At 37.1% G+C, this 14,660-nt stretch overlaps 1 protein-coding gene across 6 annotated transcripts in view; it reads right to left on the bottom strand.

The window, feature by feature from the left end:
- Positions 1–14,660, bottom strand: part of LOC127425977 (SAP domain-containing ribonucleoprotein-like) — an 89,939-nt gene that overhangs the window by 56,622 nt on the left and 18,657 nt on the right. The gene's annotated exons all lie outside the window — the stretch shown is intronic.

Genomic DNA, 14,660 nt, shown 5'->3' on the forward strand with positions numbered 1-14,660 from the left:
TGTGATAATTAATACCCCGAGTATTAATAATGAGCGGACATGGCGGTCCGTAAACTGTACAAGCAAAAACCTTGAAACACAAGAATAACACACTATAATATTCTATCTCTGCCCAGACGTAAACCTCTTACTTGAATCGCATGAGGACACAGGTAGAATGTGTGTTCATCCGTCCTTTAACTCTGACCCGGTTCCTTGAGGCTCGGGTGATGACGGGAGGCCGTTTCCTCGCTCTGTCGGCGGGCGGTATGGCTGCTGATTCTCGGCGGGCTGGCAGAGAACTCAGAAATGTCGACTTGATTGAAGATGGAAGAGAAATCTTTAATCTCTTCACTTCTGTAGGCAAACGGATGAAGATGCAGATTGCTCGGCGGTCTCTTTCGGATCCGTTAGTGTGTTCGGTTGAACACGGAGTAATCTCAACTCGTCCAGCGAGATGGAGATTGTATGGCCACAGTTTCAAGTCGGACGTTACTTCCTTGTGCCACGAGGTTGCACCTGAGAGCAGCAAAGAGCTGCATCTTCACACTGCAAACAAAGTCGCTAGAAGCAAATCTCGAAAAAATTTCAGAGGTATTTCAACTCCTGATGATGTCATGTTTGAGGGACATTCTGTTGTGTGCCTCATCCAATAAGAGTTGAGAGTTCGATCCTTTAGTGAGCAAGGCTTCATGGATTTGTAGTCTGTTTTGGACTCCCTTTGTTTGATTTTGGTGCGATTTTTATCAGTAAGATTTACGACTTGGAAGGTGGGGGCTTGAGTTATGTTTTTATGACTGTGTTAGGCCTGCCTTTGTCTTCTATCTGAATACATGAGGCCCAACAACGCGAGACCACACTTTGCATAGAGCAAAACACTTCAGATGCGGATTTAAAACATCAACAACGAAAAGGTATGTATAGAGTACACTACAGTATACTTTGTCATATCATTATAAAAGTAATTAATTTGTTGACTTGATGCTGCATTAGTAGACAACATCAGTATGTTTGCCGACAAGGCTGAGAGGACGCTAACATTAAAGCTAAACTCAAGCAGTTAGAACAATGTGACAAAAATACACGCAATTCCTACCCAAATGTTTAAATGTCACAACTGTTACCATCTATTACCATCTATTTGCATTAGTTTATATCCAGCTGGTCACGTTTATGCATTCGTTAGCCATCTAAGTTGCATATTTAAAGCTAGTGATGTGAGAAAGCAAATTAATATCTTCATGCAGCCGAGAGAAACATAAATCAAACAAACGCATCCGATTTCAATAAAAAAAAAATTATCCTCAATGTTCTTATTAATTAGACACATCTAAAAAAACAGCACTCCTGCACGAGACGCTGAATAAACAAAAACAAAGGGAAACAAAGACATTCGTCTAGCACGCGTTTACATACAAAAGCAAATGGATAGTTGCAAAAGCGTTCGGTGTGAACAGCCCCTTACTGTTCGTGGAGGTCTTTGGCCATTGCATCTTGTTCTGTTATAAGCGTTTCTCAGATTAAGCAATGAGTTGTTTAAGTGCTTTGTCAGAAAAGATGTTCAACTTGGAAAAGTGTGTCTCGAGATCCTCGGTGTCTGCTTGAACAGCCCCTGGCCTGGGCTCATAGTCTGAGCCACTTCACCACCAAGTTCAGCCGAATACCACAGCTATCTGTGAATATTTCTACTCCACATACAACTGTACTGAATAAAAACAGTGTGGTATATCACTGTTATTATGAAGCTTGAATCTGGGGTAGTACTCCAGTACTTTGCAAGTGCAACACCATGTGAACGGTCTATTGAAACATTTTCCCCCCATTGAAAATACGGACTGACTAAAATTATTTATTTTATGCGCATTAGTTGAAAATGAAATGTTCTTTTTTAACAACCAGGATGGGAATGTTCTATGCAATAATATAACGGTGCTGAATGGTTCAGGTATTTATTGCGCCCTCTTGTGGACTACGGAATCAAAGTCAACTTAAAAATCAGATGACTTTAAAATTAGAATATTAGTTCATATTATATATTTAAAAAAAATACATTTTCATGGTTCAGTCAGTACTGTTTATTTTTGTAATAAAGTTCAGCACTATTTAACTTTGTTATTTTTACAGTCAGTATCAATTTGAATAACTATCAGTTGATTAATCGGTTATCGGCAGGTACTGCCCAACTTAGTTATCGGTTTCTGTAAAATCCACTATTGGTCGACCTCTAGAAATTCATATTTCGTATTTTGTCGTTGCAAGTTTTATTGTTTGCGTGACATACTTCAAATGGACTTAAATCGAAGGACAAATGCAGTATGCGATTACTGAATTTACAGCCAAAGTAGGTTTAATACAAACATACTTCAATTGTAGTTATTTTAGTAAAGAGAAAGAAATTCACCGCAAATGCTCTAATTTACAATAAAATGTATGTACAGCAGTACTGTAGACTTACAGTGAAGCTTGTAATTTTGGTCTGAAATTTAGAGTTAATAAACATTACTTTCACTGTATTTTACAGTAATTCATCTTTAAAACATGTAATTTTACAGTACAATTTTAATAAATGATTTACAGTACCTTGTTGTATATTTAGTCTTACAAGATCACAACAACATTGCTAGTTGGACAATGCAATGGGGACGACACGTTAAACGCTTCACTGCAACATTGTGTTCATGAAGATGCCCACCCATCGGAGGCTTATTTGTTTGAATTTATTTATTTACATTTCTTTAGAGAGAATTATCATTGAGTATTTTTTATATACATGCACAGGCGTTGTGAGCGAGCATCATCAGGTACAACAGTGGTTCCCAAACTTTTTACAGTGGCATACCCCTCCAAACATTCAACATCCTTTCACGTACCCCCTCTCTAACGCATAGATAACATTCACACAAGGTATTTTGAAAATGTCTATTTAACACAATTATCTTTGTAAAACTACTCCCTTATATTAAACGTTATATTTTCATGTGTTGCATGTTATATTAATCATATACACACTGAATAAATGGCCTACTGATTGAGTTGGGTATGCTAGATATGATATAACTGCATAACTTAAACTCCCCCCTCATCGTGTTGCGGTACACAAGAATAGTGTTCAGTTCTGTCTGGAATTGCGCATCATTGCAGGTACGCTACTGCCGGCCAACTTCGAGCAGTGCGGGTAAGTATCTGTGCAATTGCGCAGTCAGCTTAAGGTCCTTTTGTCACATTTTACACTGTTAGCAAGGCTGAGCTCTTTTGCTGAAAAAAACATCATGCAATAATGTAAAAACAGGTCTCTAGTGTGCAAGCAAATGTGACTGAAAATTACTGTGTGTGAATGTGGAAAATTATTTGGCGGCACCGGATGTCTGACACCTGTCAAAGCTTATTAACTTATGCCATCAGAATCATAACACCCTACGCATCTAACCTTAAATACAAATTATGTTTGAAACTGTGAAAAAAACTAAAAACTATTTTTTTACATTAAATTAGTCAGGGGTGTTAAATTGTTAAAATAAAAATAAAGGTCTGACCATAACTTAATTCTTAAGATCTGGCAGAACAACAAACTTGACTTCACTATCTTAACTAACAAACAGGTATTGTTCAACTTTACTTTGAAAATAAAAACAATGATAATTTTAAAATATCAGTACTACTGTTAAACTATTAAAATTAATGAACATTTAGATCTGCTAAAGCCCATATGTTTGACAATATCCACTGGTATAAGACAATGGCCATCTAATATAGACTTATTTTGCATAAGAATACATTTAAAACTGTAAAGAGAAAAATGTCTATTCTTCCTTTTTCTCTATTATCCTTCCATTTAATGAGGAAAAAATGAGCCTTTCCTTGTCTTGCGAATTTTGTGCATTTGAACACAAGATCCAGTGCAGGAGCCAGATATTTGTGCAGATGGTAAATGGAGAACATATTACTAGTGGTCAACCGATATGCATTTTTAATGGCCGATGCCGATATCCAGAGAGCAGGGTGGCCGATATAGTCATACAATTTAATATAGTAAATAAACAAACATAAAATTACTAAAAAATAAACTCTTATTTAGCCCTATATTTACTCAATTTCACACAAAACTAAAAAAATATTGTATTTTAAATGGTAGATAGCAGTTTCTTCAGATTTCTGTTGTCAAATTTTAGTAATTTATTTGCACATGAAGAATTTGTTAATATATAAGAGGAAATAACAGTACACAGTAGTGCAGCAACCATGGATGGCATGTCCACATTAGCAAATCACATTTACTCAAAAAATACAGAATCAAACCAATTGTACATAGTGACTGTGAATAAGACATTTACTTATAGCACACGTGAAGCACTTTTACCTTGGGCTGCATCCAAAAACGTTGGCAGCTGACTTGCTACTGTACCTTGCTGCCTAATCAATTAATGGCTTAACTGACATCTGTTTTGAATAAATGGAAATCTTAAGGAAATTGAACAATTTGTAAAGCACCTCCGTATACAGCATTTTCCTGGTTTCAGACACAGCCTTGAAGCTGCACTCGCGTTCATACGCATCCAGCTCGAGCAACAATCTCCTGACAGTTTAAATGGCCTGGATCGCCTGTTTGGATTGTCACAGGTCAGACCATCATGATTTGTGAATGAGAGGAACTTTTGATTCTGATCCTGAAGTTTTGATTCTGGCAGATAGAATACACTCTTCAGTTGAGGAGTGACTGTTAGAATACGTGATTTAGGAGGTAAATAAATGAGCGATCCATAGGATGCTGGATCTACTGAATTTGTGTGAGCTTTATTACACCTGTTTTAATGAGATATGTGCATATGGTATTAGTTTTATAGATATTTTCTTTTTATCATTAGAAAAGACAGTTAAAAGTTACAGGGAACGGTTGAGGGGAGAGAGGGAGAATGAAACAGGCAAGCACTTTAACATTATGAGCTCAAACGCGTCTACTGTGGCTCTGATATGCGGACTGTTTAAATGGCACCGTGTTGCAAACCTGTCTATTATTGTTGTAACATGATGGCACGTAACAACAAAAACTGTGACTGGTTGTTTACATGTCTCAGTCGCTTCACATGCAAGCAGGCGATTTTCGGCACCCTAAAAAAAAAAAAAAAAACGGCCAAATGGGAAAACTTATCGGCCGATGCTGATATTTAAAAAAAGTCTGAATATGGGCCGATTTATCGGCCTCAGCAATATATCGGTCGACCACTACATATTACCGAATTACAAAGTGTTTTTATTTTATTTTTTTAGCCTAATGCTAAAACACGAAGACAAATACTGTACAACAGAGCAGAATATTAAAATTATTTTAAAATATACATTACCGGTCAAAAGTTTTGAAACACATTCTTTATTGTAATTTTTTTCTTCACATTTTAGAATAATAGTAAAGTCATCAAAACTATGGAATAACGTAAATGGAACTATGGGAATTATGTTGTGACTAAACAAAATCCAAAATAAATCAAAACTGTGTTATATTTTAGCATCTTCAAAGTAGTCACCCTTTGCCTAGAATTTGCAGACATGTACTCTTGACATTTTCTCAACCAACTTCTTGAGGTATCACCCTGGGATGCTTTTTAAACAGTACTGAAGGAGTTCCCATCTATGTTGGGCACTTATTGGCTGCTTTTCTTTATTATTTGGTCCAACTCATCAATTTAAAAAAAATATATATATTTTTTTTTTTATTACATTTTAGTTTTGTAATGGCACAATCATATTTTTGTCTACAAAACTAATTTCAAACATTTAAGGATATGCCTTCAGATCAAAAGATTTTTAAGATCATGAGAAACATTTCAGTCAAGTGTTTTTGATCTGAAGGTGTACGCTTAAATGTTTGAAATTAGTTTTGTAGACAAAAATATAATTGTCACAACATAATTCCCATAGTTCCATTTGTTATTCCATAGTTTTGATGACTTTACTATTATTCTAAAATGTGAAGAAAAAAATTATAATAAAGAATAAGTGTTTCAAAACTTTTGACCGGTAGTGTATATGTTTTAGTAAGTAAGCTACCAGTAATTTATACATTTCACTCCACATCCGGGTCACATAGGCACAGATCAGCGTGCATGAAAACAATGTTTGTGACATTGGGAGCTTGTAAAAGAAAAAAAAAAGAAAGTGGAATATAAAGCATTTGACCCCATTTTGTCAGAGCATCTTACGAAGTATGGACAAAAAGGTTGTGGAAATACAAGCTATCTGTCTTCTACATCGTGTGATGAGTTTATTGGTATCATGGCTGACAAATTCTACAAGTGATTTTGAGTGATAGAAGCACAAAGTACTTCTCCCTGATTGTAGATTCAACTACAGACATCACTCCCAATGACCAACTTGCTCTGATCCTTCGCTGTGTTCAACAAGGCAATGGTGAACCACTGGAACATTTTCTGCAATTCATTCCAATACACAACCATACTGCAGAACACATGGAAAACGTGCTCACTTTGGCCCTAAAAGAACATAATGAATTGATGGATTGTTGTGGCTAAAGTTACGACAATGCCAGTAACATGGCTGGCAAATATTCGGGACCTCGGGTCAGAATTAAAGACGTGAAACCACTTTGAGTACGTCCCGTGTTCTACCCATTCGCTAAATTTAGTGGGATCATTTGCTGCCGAGTGCTGCATTGAAGCGGAATTGTTTTTTGGATTCGTTCAAATGCTGTACAATTTATTTTTAGCATCAACAAAACTATGGGAAATTCTCATGTCATACTTTAAGTATAAAGGACGGACTCTTACTCTGAAAAGCTTATCTGCCACTAAATGGTAAGAGTATCAAGGATGACGCAAATTCAAAAACTACTCAAAATGAAGCAGGACAGCTTTCTGCATTTATGAATAACCTGGAAACTACAATTTTAACTGTTGTTGAGGACAAAGGGATTAAGAGGGTCAATGCAATGAGTAAAGCTCTGCAAAAGGTAGATCTAGACCTGTGCACGGTCTCGGTTTTGTACAATTGATTGGTAGATTTCATCTGTGAAGTCAGGGAAAAAATTGTATACTTATGAGATGGAAGCGAAATGACCGGCTGTGACAGACCACTACAAATCAGATTTTCAAAGAAAGAGGATGCTTGATGAGTCTTAAACACACGTTGAAGCCATGAGTCACATAGGGCAAAAGACATTTTTGGTAGAAACCCACTACAATACATGCGACAGCCTTGCTGCTGAGCTTCGTCGATGAAATGATGCTTACACGTTACTGGACAGGAAATTTAGATTTTTGTCAAAGATCCAGTCAGAGCAAAAATAACATTCACTTAGCTGCAGATAATTTGAGAAGGCACTACCCTCAAGTTCTGGATGAGAACTTCGGCCATTAATTCTGCCACTGCGCCACTCATGTCCAAAAACTTGAGTTAGGCCTAAAGCACACCTTCCCGAATGTGTACATTCGCCTACAACTGTAGTTGACCCTTCCTATTTCAAACTGCTCAGGAGAAAGGTCTTTCTCTATTCTCAAACGAGTGAAGAACTACCTTCGATCTTCTATGACTGAATGCAAGCTGAAAGATTTAGCATTTCTTGCGATAGAGAACACTGTAATGGTTTCCATGGATTAGGAGGGCATCATTGACAAGTTTGTGTCAAGGAAAACAAGGAAGAATCAATTTTAGTTAACCCTTACCAGCTGAAGCATTCAAATTTGGGAACAATTATTCCCATGGTTCCTGTCTCAGTATCTTTGCCGTCCAATCACCGATTTTATTTTTGAAAACTGCCAGATACCCATGACAATATAAGCTAAAAGCACATATGATTGGTTAAGGGGTTACTAGGCATGATTAATAAATGTATCGTCATCAGCGTCATCCTCCATTTGCCCGAGCGGAGCCAGAAAGGATACGCCGGGAGATTACCTCCAGTGTTGGACTTACTGCTTCAAATTGAAAACTGAGATGATCTTTCGAGGTAAGACAAGTTATTTAACATGTGTTGTCAATACTGTCTATTGAAAGTCAAAATGTTTTAGTCACGAAGCATTTATTTGTAGGAGTAACGCTAGTTATTTCTGGAAAAAAACGACACGACCGGCGGCGTTCATCGGACAGGCAGCTAGCCTCTATTTTTAAGCAAATTTCTGTGAAACTTGCTAAATAAACATTAGCTAACAATACAATGTACATTATTAGCTAAATATCAATAACATTTTTGGCCAATTTTGTCGCTTGTGGAAGACAGTCAAACCTTTTTAGTTACGAAGCATTTATTTGTAGGAGTAACGCTAGCTAGTTTTTTTTCTGGAAAAATTTACGTGACCCGTCATCGGCGAGCCTCTTTTTATATCAACCTTTTTTTGGCAGTGTCCGTGAAACTTGCTAAATAAACACTAGCTAGCAATACTATGTACATTTTTAACTAAATATCAATAACTTTTTTTGCCAATTTTGTCACTTGTGAAAAATCCGCCAGAAGTAATGTGAGGGAGAGAGCAGATGTTGTTCAGATCTTTTTTTTTTTTTTTTGAGCCTGCTAGTTAGATAAGTTATCTAGCTTGTTGATTTTCTCATGTAATAAAAAAAATGGTAGATATCTTTCTATAATTTAGCAGATAGCCTTACCCATCCATCACACAGACATGATTTTAGATTGTGTGTAACTTCCTGTTCACAAGGAAAGTGTGAGGGCTGTCTGCAGTTGGACATTCTGCTTAGTCTGCAAGCCTTTGGTGACTATTCAGTGTATGGATTTGTGAAGAACACACTGCTGGCTACAAATTGTAGTACTTTTTTTTTTTTTTTTTTCTGTTGTAGAAATGGATAGAGACTATGGCTCCCTGCTCAGCCCCTCAAGAGGAGGAGGCAGCTGACTGCTGATGAGCTTAGGTTCATAGCAGAGGAGGACATGGCTCATGAGGGCATGAACACACAGGAGGAAGATCTGCTGGACCAGGAACTACTGCAGAAAGACCCAGACCACGAGGAGATTGAGGATGAGATGGAACCTGATCCCCAGCCAAGACCATCGACTGGGTATGTGTGTACAGGTCCGAAGTCAGCTAGAAAGCTTAAACGCTTCCCCGAATCGGTTTCTTATCCCTCGTACTCTGACATCGATTTACTGGCACCAAAAACTCTCCCTTTTAAGCCTAGCTGTCCATTCGGTATTGACTTGGGTACCGTGCGTCAGGCTTTGCGGTCAACCTCCAATATGATGTTGCGAGAAATTGACTTTTTCATGCTGTTTTTTACTCAGGCTGTAGTTGCTGAGATATGCAGCTTTACAAACTGTCAGGGGTGGGAGCTTGTCCTAAACTGTCCGTCATATTCCAGCTACCAAGGAGCTTGGATGGAGGTGACCCCCGATGAATTTTACAAATTTCTTGGGTTGCTCATTTACATGGGGTTTTCAATTCTGCCTGATTCCCATCGTCATTGGGGAACCCAGTCACTTCAGGGCTCGTGGGCGAGGGGATTTATGTTGCGTGACCGCTACAAGGCTCTTTTAGCAGCTCTGCATGTTGTAGACCCTACCACAGAGGTTAATCAGGATCGCCTTAGGAAGTTGCGTTATCTTATGGACCACCTCAAACAAAAATGACAGCAGCTCTTTCAGCCTAACCAAAATCTTGCAATAGATGAACGTATGGTCAAGTCTAAAGCTCGGTCAGGATTTAAACAATACATGAAGAGCAAGCCTACTCGATGGGGTTTTGAATTATGGGTAATTGCAACATCAGACTCGGGTATACTCTCGACTTTAACGTTTACACAGGTAGTCATGATGGGCATGTCACTGACTTGGCCACCAATGTAGTTGAATCATTACTGCAGCCATTCAAAGATCAGGGCCACAATGTTTGGTTTGACAACTTCTACACGTCCCAATCTCTTATGGTTAAGTTGTTAGAAATGGGAACTAATGCCTATGGGACATACAGGGTGAATCGTAAACTGTTTCCTGCATAAAGATATCAAAAGATGGGAACGCAAGACAGCTCGTGGGGATACGAGGTGGTGTAGGATTGAGGGGAATATACTTGTAATTCAGTGGAAGGACACGCGTGCAGTTACATGTCTCTCCAATTTCCACAATGCGAATGGCTCAACCGAAATTACTAGGTTTGTAAAAAATTATGCCGACTGGACAAAAGTAGCAGCCCTCCAGCCCACTGTCATAAGCGATTATAACAAAAACATGGGCGGTGTTGATAGGTCAGACCAAATGATAAAATCTTACGACGTCCTACAAAAAACTCAGAAGTGGTGGAAGACTTTTTTTTTCACGTCATAGACATTGTCGTCGTCAATAGTTTCATATTGTTTAAGGAATGGCAACACATTCATGCGGCACCAAGGGATGAGCATAGACCGGTGAAATTAACCCAGATAGATTTCAGAGAAAACCTTGCTCGTCAACTGGGAGGTATCGATATTCACGTAAGTTTCCCTTTGCATACACTAAAGCCTGTAGTCCCTACTTCGTCATCACTCCACACAACCCATGTCCCTAAATTTGAAGAGTCCTCTAAGAGATGTTGGCTATGCTATCGGAAAAGTAGGACTAAAAATAAAACTAAATAGCTTGTTGCACGCCGGAATGTAATTACAAAATACTTTGCTTGGTTCGCGATAGGAACTGTTTTCAGTCTTGGCACTCAGCTGAGTGTGACCAGTTTCGCGAAGAGGCCTAGGTTGGGCTGTGTTTACTGGTGTTGTTGTCCTCCCCTCCCCTCTTTTCTCACTCTCTTCTCTCCACAGGTATTGCAGTTGAGTATTTATGAATTTATATATATATTCTGTTCCTGCACTCTTTATTAAAAATGTATTTACTGTAGATAGTTCAAAAGTTTGATTTTGTATGTTTTGCTGTGTAATTCATGTGTAATTCTAATGTTCAAATTAAATAAAGTGTGTGTTTTATTGAACATAAAATGTATATTTCAGTGTTTGTGTCCTTCAATTTCAGATGCAATCTCAATTTATTACTACAGGTGCACAAAAGGAGTATTTGAGGAGTGGTCATGTGAAATGTATCTGAACATTCTAAATGTTTGTTTTATTCTGTTTTCGCACTAATCACTAGAATGGTCATAACCTTTAAAAAAATAGATTATATTTCTAATCTGTCTGCTATTCTACATTGTCCACAAAATTATGTATTTCATACACTCTAAGTTTCCCTCTAGCTTGTAATTAAAATGGTTGAAAATGCAGTTGTCTGATGAAGTATGGTGGCCATATCTTATTGATAAAGGATGATTAGCCTTAAATAACCATACATATATCATTTGAAAGCCCTGGTTTCTCTCTTCAATATGGTATACACAGTTCAGGTGGGTGGCATATTATATGAATATGAATGCAATATGTCGGCTTCAGGACAATGAGACCAGTCATCGACGACTTTAAGTTTAATTGAAGAAAGGATTCCTCACCACTTAAAGACAAAAGACATAATTGATTTTAGAAAACATGCTCACACACATGAAATCACATCCATTAAAAGGTCAGACAGTGGAATGTGTACAATCCTACAAATATCTTGGGACAATTATAGACTCAAAACTAAACTTTGAAGCAAATTGTGAAGCCATATGTAAAAAGGGGCACCAGCTTTTGTTCTGCTTAAGGAAACTGTCCCATTTTCACATTAACAAAACTATGATGACCTTATTCTATCGTGCTTTTATTGAATCTATTTTATCCTTTTCTTTAGTGTCATGGTTCGGATGATTGGGGAGTCACAGCTTAACCCAGCATCCCTGTATACCACACAGTTACGGCAGTTGGCTGGCTCGATATTAAATGATGACTCCCATCCCTTGCACAGTGAATTTCAGCTTCTTCCTTCTGGACGAAGGTTTATAGCTCCAAAGTGCAGAACAAAGTGGTATAAAAACAGCTTTGTTCCGTCAGCCATTCCTCAGTTGAATAAGTCCTAGCAACATTGCTAATGATGATGATGATGTAGATGCAATTTCTATTTTATTTAACTATTTATATACTGTTTTTAAATGTTGATTGGAACGTGGAGCACTTTTTGTTGTTTTTTAATTTATGTCATACACTGTGTTGTTTTGTAAAAAAAAAAAAAAAAAAAAAAAGAAAATTGTCAAAACATATGAAACTCACCCACTGCAAACCAAATCTACCTACGGGTATAAATAAAGTAACCTGACCTGATAGGAACATGGATATGAATATCATATTCTGGCACAGAATGGAATTTTTGGAATTTTGGGCTCAGGCTTAAAAACTTAATTAAAACTTTTTAAATTGCTGTTTTTAGGTGGTAAGATAGGTCTAATACATCAGCTCAAATCAAACAATTGAAGTTGTATCAATAATACAAGTTATGCTAATTATAATAGGGCGTATTCATTGCGGAGTGTGGGGGCTGTTGAGATTAGCCCACAGGCCGCCAATTGAATAGCCTTGCTCTAGAGGTTATCCACATCTAACGTCTGCATTTGATTAAGTAAAAATGTCAAAATGTTCATTTTAGCCTCTAATCCACTCTTGAAGGCTACTTTAAAACACCCTTTTTTGTTCACTTTTAGCCAGTATGATGGTAAGATCAGATGTGGTGTGTGAGTAAATGTTCAGCTTTTATATTTAATTTACCTTTTTACGTTTACATTTATTTTTATACAAATAAAAACTACTAAGACCAGAATGCCCCACATCTTGTGTCTGTGTATTCATATTTGATCAAACATGATCGATTAGAGTAGCAACATTAAATTAAAAAAAATTACTGAATAAAAGTAAACACTTTATACTAAAATCACTTTAAAAGTAATATAATTTTATATAACAGTCGAAAACACAGTAATGAACAGCTGCAATAACCTAAATATTTTTTTTAAAAAAAGAAATAAGATGAAGTTGACTTTTATGCAGAGGCTCAAATGAATGTGATTTTTTTTATGTATTTAAACTGGTTGATTTATAGGAACTTTCCAAACAAAATCACCAGAAAACAAATGTTAAAATCGACTACTGTCCTTCGCATCCACGTTTGCGCTCAAGTGTGCTGGGGGAATCCTGGAGTAGAAGGTAAGAGAGAACCCCCACAATGTTGAGACAGGTGTGATAAAAAGTTAAGGAAACAAAAACAGCAGCAACTGTGGAGCATTTGGAAATAAAGCAGCAATAGAGAACAAAATCTTCCAAAGTTCCCCAGGCATCATGTTCATCATTTACACAAGCAACCACAGGGCTTATTGTCTCGGTTTGCTCGGCTGCAGGACGTGCAATACAATGTGACAAAACAATAGACCGTATTCGATTACGTCATCAAACATGCTCCCGTCGCCATGATGGATGGGGACACCAGTAAACAAAGCACTGATTCTCCAGTACCAACAACTAAGAATTCTGAAACATTATGACCGCAAAAAACATTTAAGTTGATATAGAAACACTGGAAGATGTTATAAGAAGATAAATATGAAGAAAATCTTAAAGGAATAGTTCACCCAAAAATGAAAATTTGCTGATAATTTACTCACCCTCAGGCCATCCAAGATGTATCTGAGTTTCTTTCATCATCAAAACAGAATTTAAGATTTTTAGGATTTCATTTCAGGCCTCCTCTAAACAATGCAAGTGAATCTCCACCATTTTTTGACAGTCCAAAATGCATATTTAGGGCGCATCAAAATAATCCACACGACTCCAGTCTTCTGAACGCAAACGATTGATTATTTTTAGAAACAAAACAATACTTGTATACTTTAACTACAAATGTTCGCTTCAGTACATCTGTGACCTGCGCTCATGAGAGGGATGACGTAAGCTCGTTGGTAAGGTCACGCGTCACGTGGAGGAGGAGCCAGGAAGCGCGTCATTGTTTACAAGAGAAACGTGTGCCGTTCACAAACCAAAACAATTTCAAAACAATATAAAATAAAAACCATTTCCAAATAATAAAAATAAAAAAAATAAAATAAAAAAGTAAACAATGACGCATTTCCTGACTCCTCCACGTGACTCGACCTTACCAACGAGCTTACGTCATCCCTCTCATGAGCGCACATAACAGAGATGTACAGAAGCGAACATTTGTAGTTAAAGTGTACAAGTATTGTTTTGTTTCTCAATTTTTTATAAAAAAAATAAAAAATAAAAAAATAAAAAATGGAGGACATTCACTTGCATTGTTTAGAGGAAGCGGCCTGAAATGAAAACCTAAAAGTCTTAAATTCTGTTTTGATGAAGAAAGAAACTCAGATACATCTTGGATGGCCTGAGGGTGAGTAAATTATCAGCAAATTTTCATTTTTGGGTGAACTATTCCTTTAAAGTCTCTAAAATGATTATGATTACATTATGTTGTATGTGGATGGTTGCTGGACATTAAATGTTTACATATTGGAAAGAACAATCAAGAGGATGACCGCATTATTGCCACCGCAAAGGTATGTTAACAACAGCAAAACATTGTAGCCTACACCAAATACAACTAAATGTTTCTTCTTAAAAGTTGTGTAACATTTTATATACCCAAATGGTTCTCTGTTCAGATAAAGACTTAAAAGGTGTTACTAGGTCTGGCCTATGTATTTGTTAACCTGAAGTCATTGAGTTCAAAATAATGGTATAATATTTCTCTAAAAGATTACTTTAATCTGTTTCACAGGTTCAACGCCTGCTGTGGGATTTCCCTCCATTATAAATGAGCTTTAAAC

Source organism: Myxocyprinus asiaticus, chromosome 35 (genome assembly GCF_019703515.2).
Source record: "Myxocyprinus asiaticus isolate MX2 ecotype Aquarium Trade chromosome 35, UBuf_Myxa_2, whole genome shotgun sequence".
NCBI lineage: Eukaryota > Metazoa > Chordata > Actinopteri > Cypriniformes > Catostomidae > Myxocyprinus > Myxocyprinus asiaticus.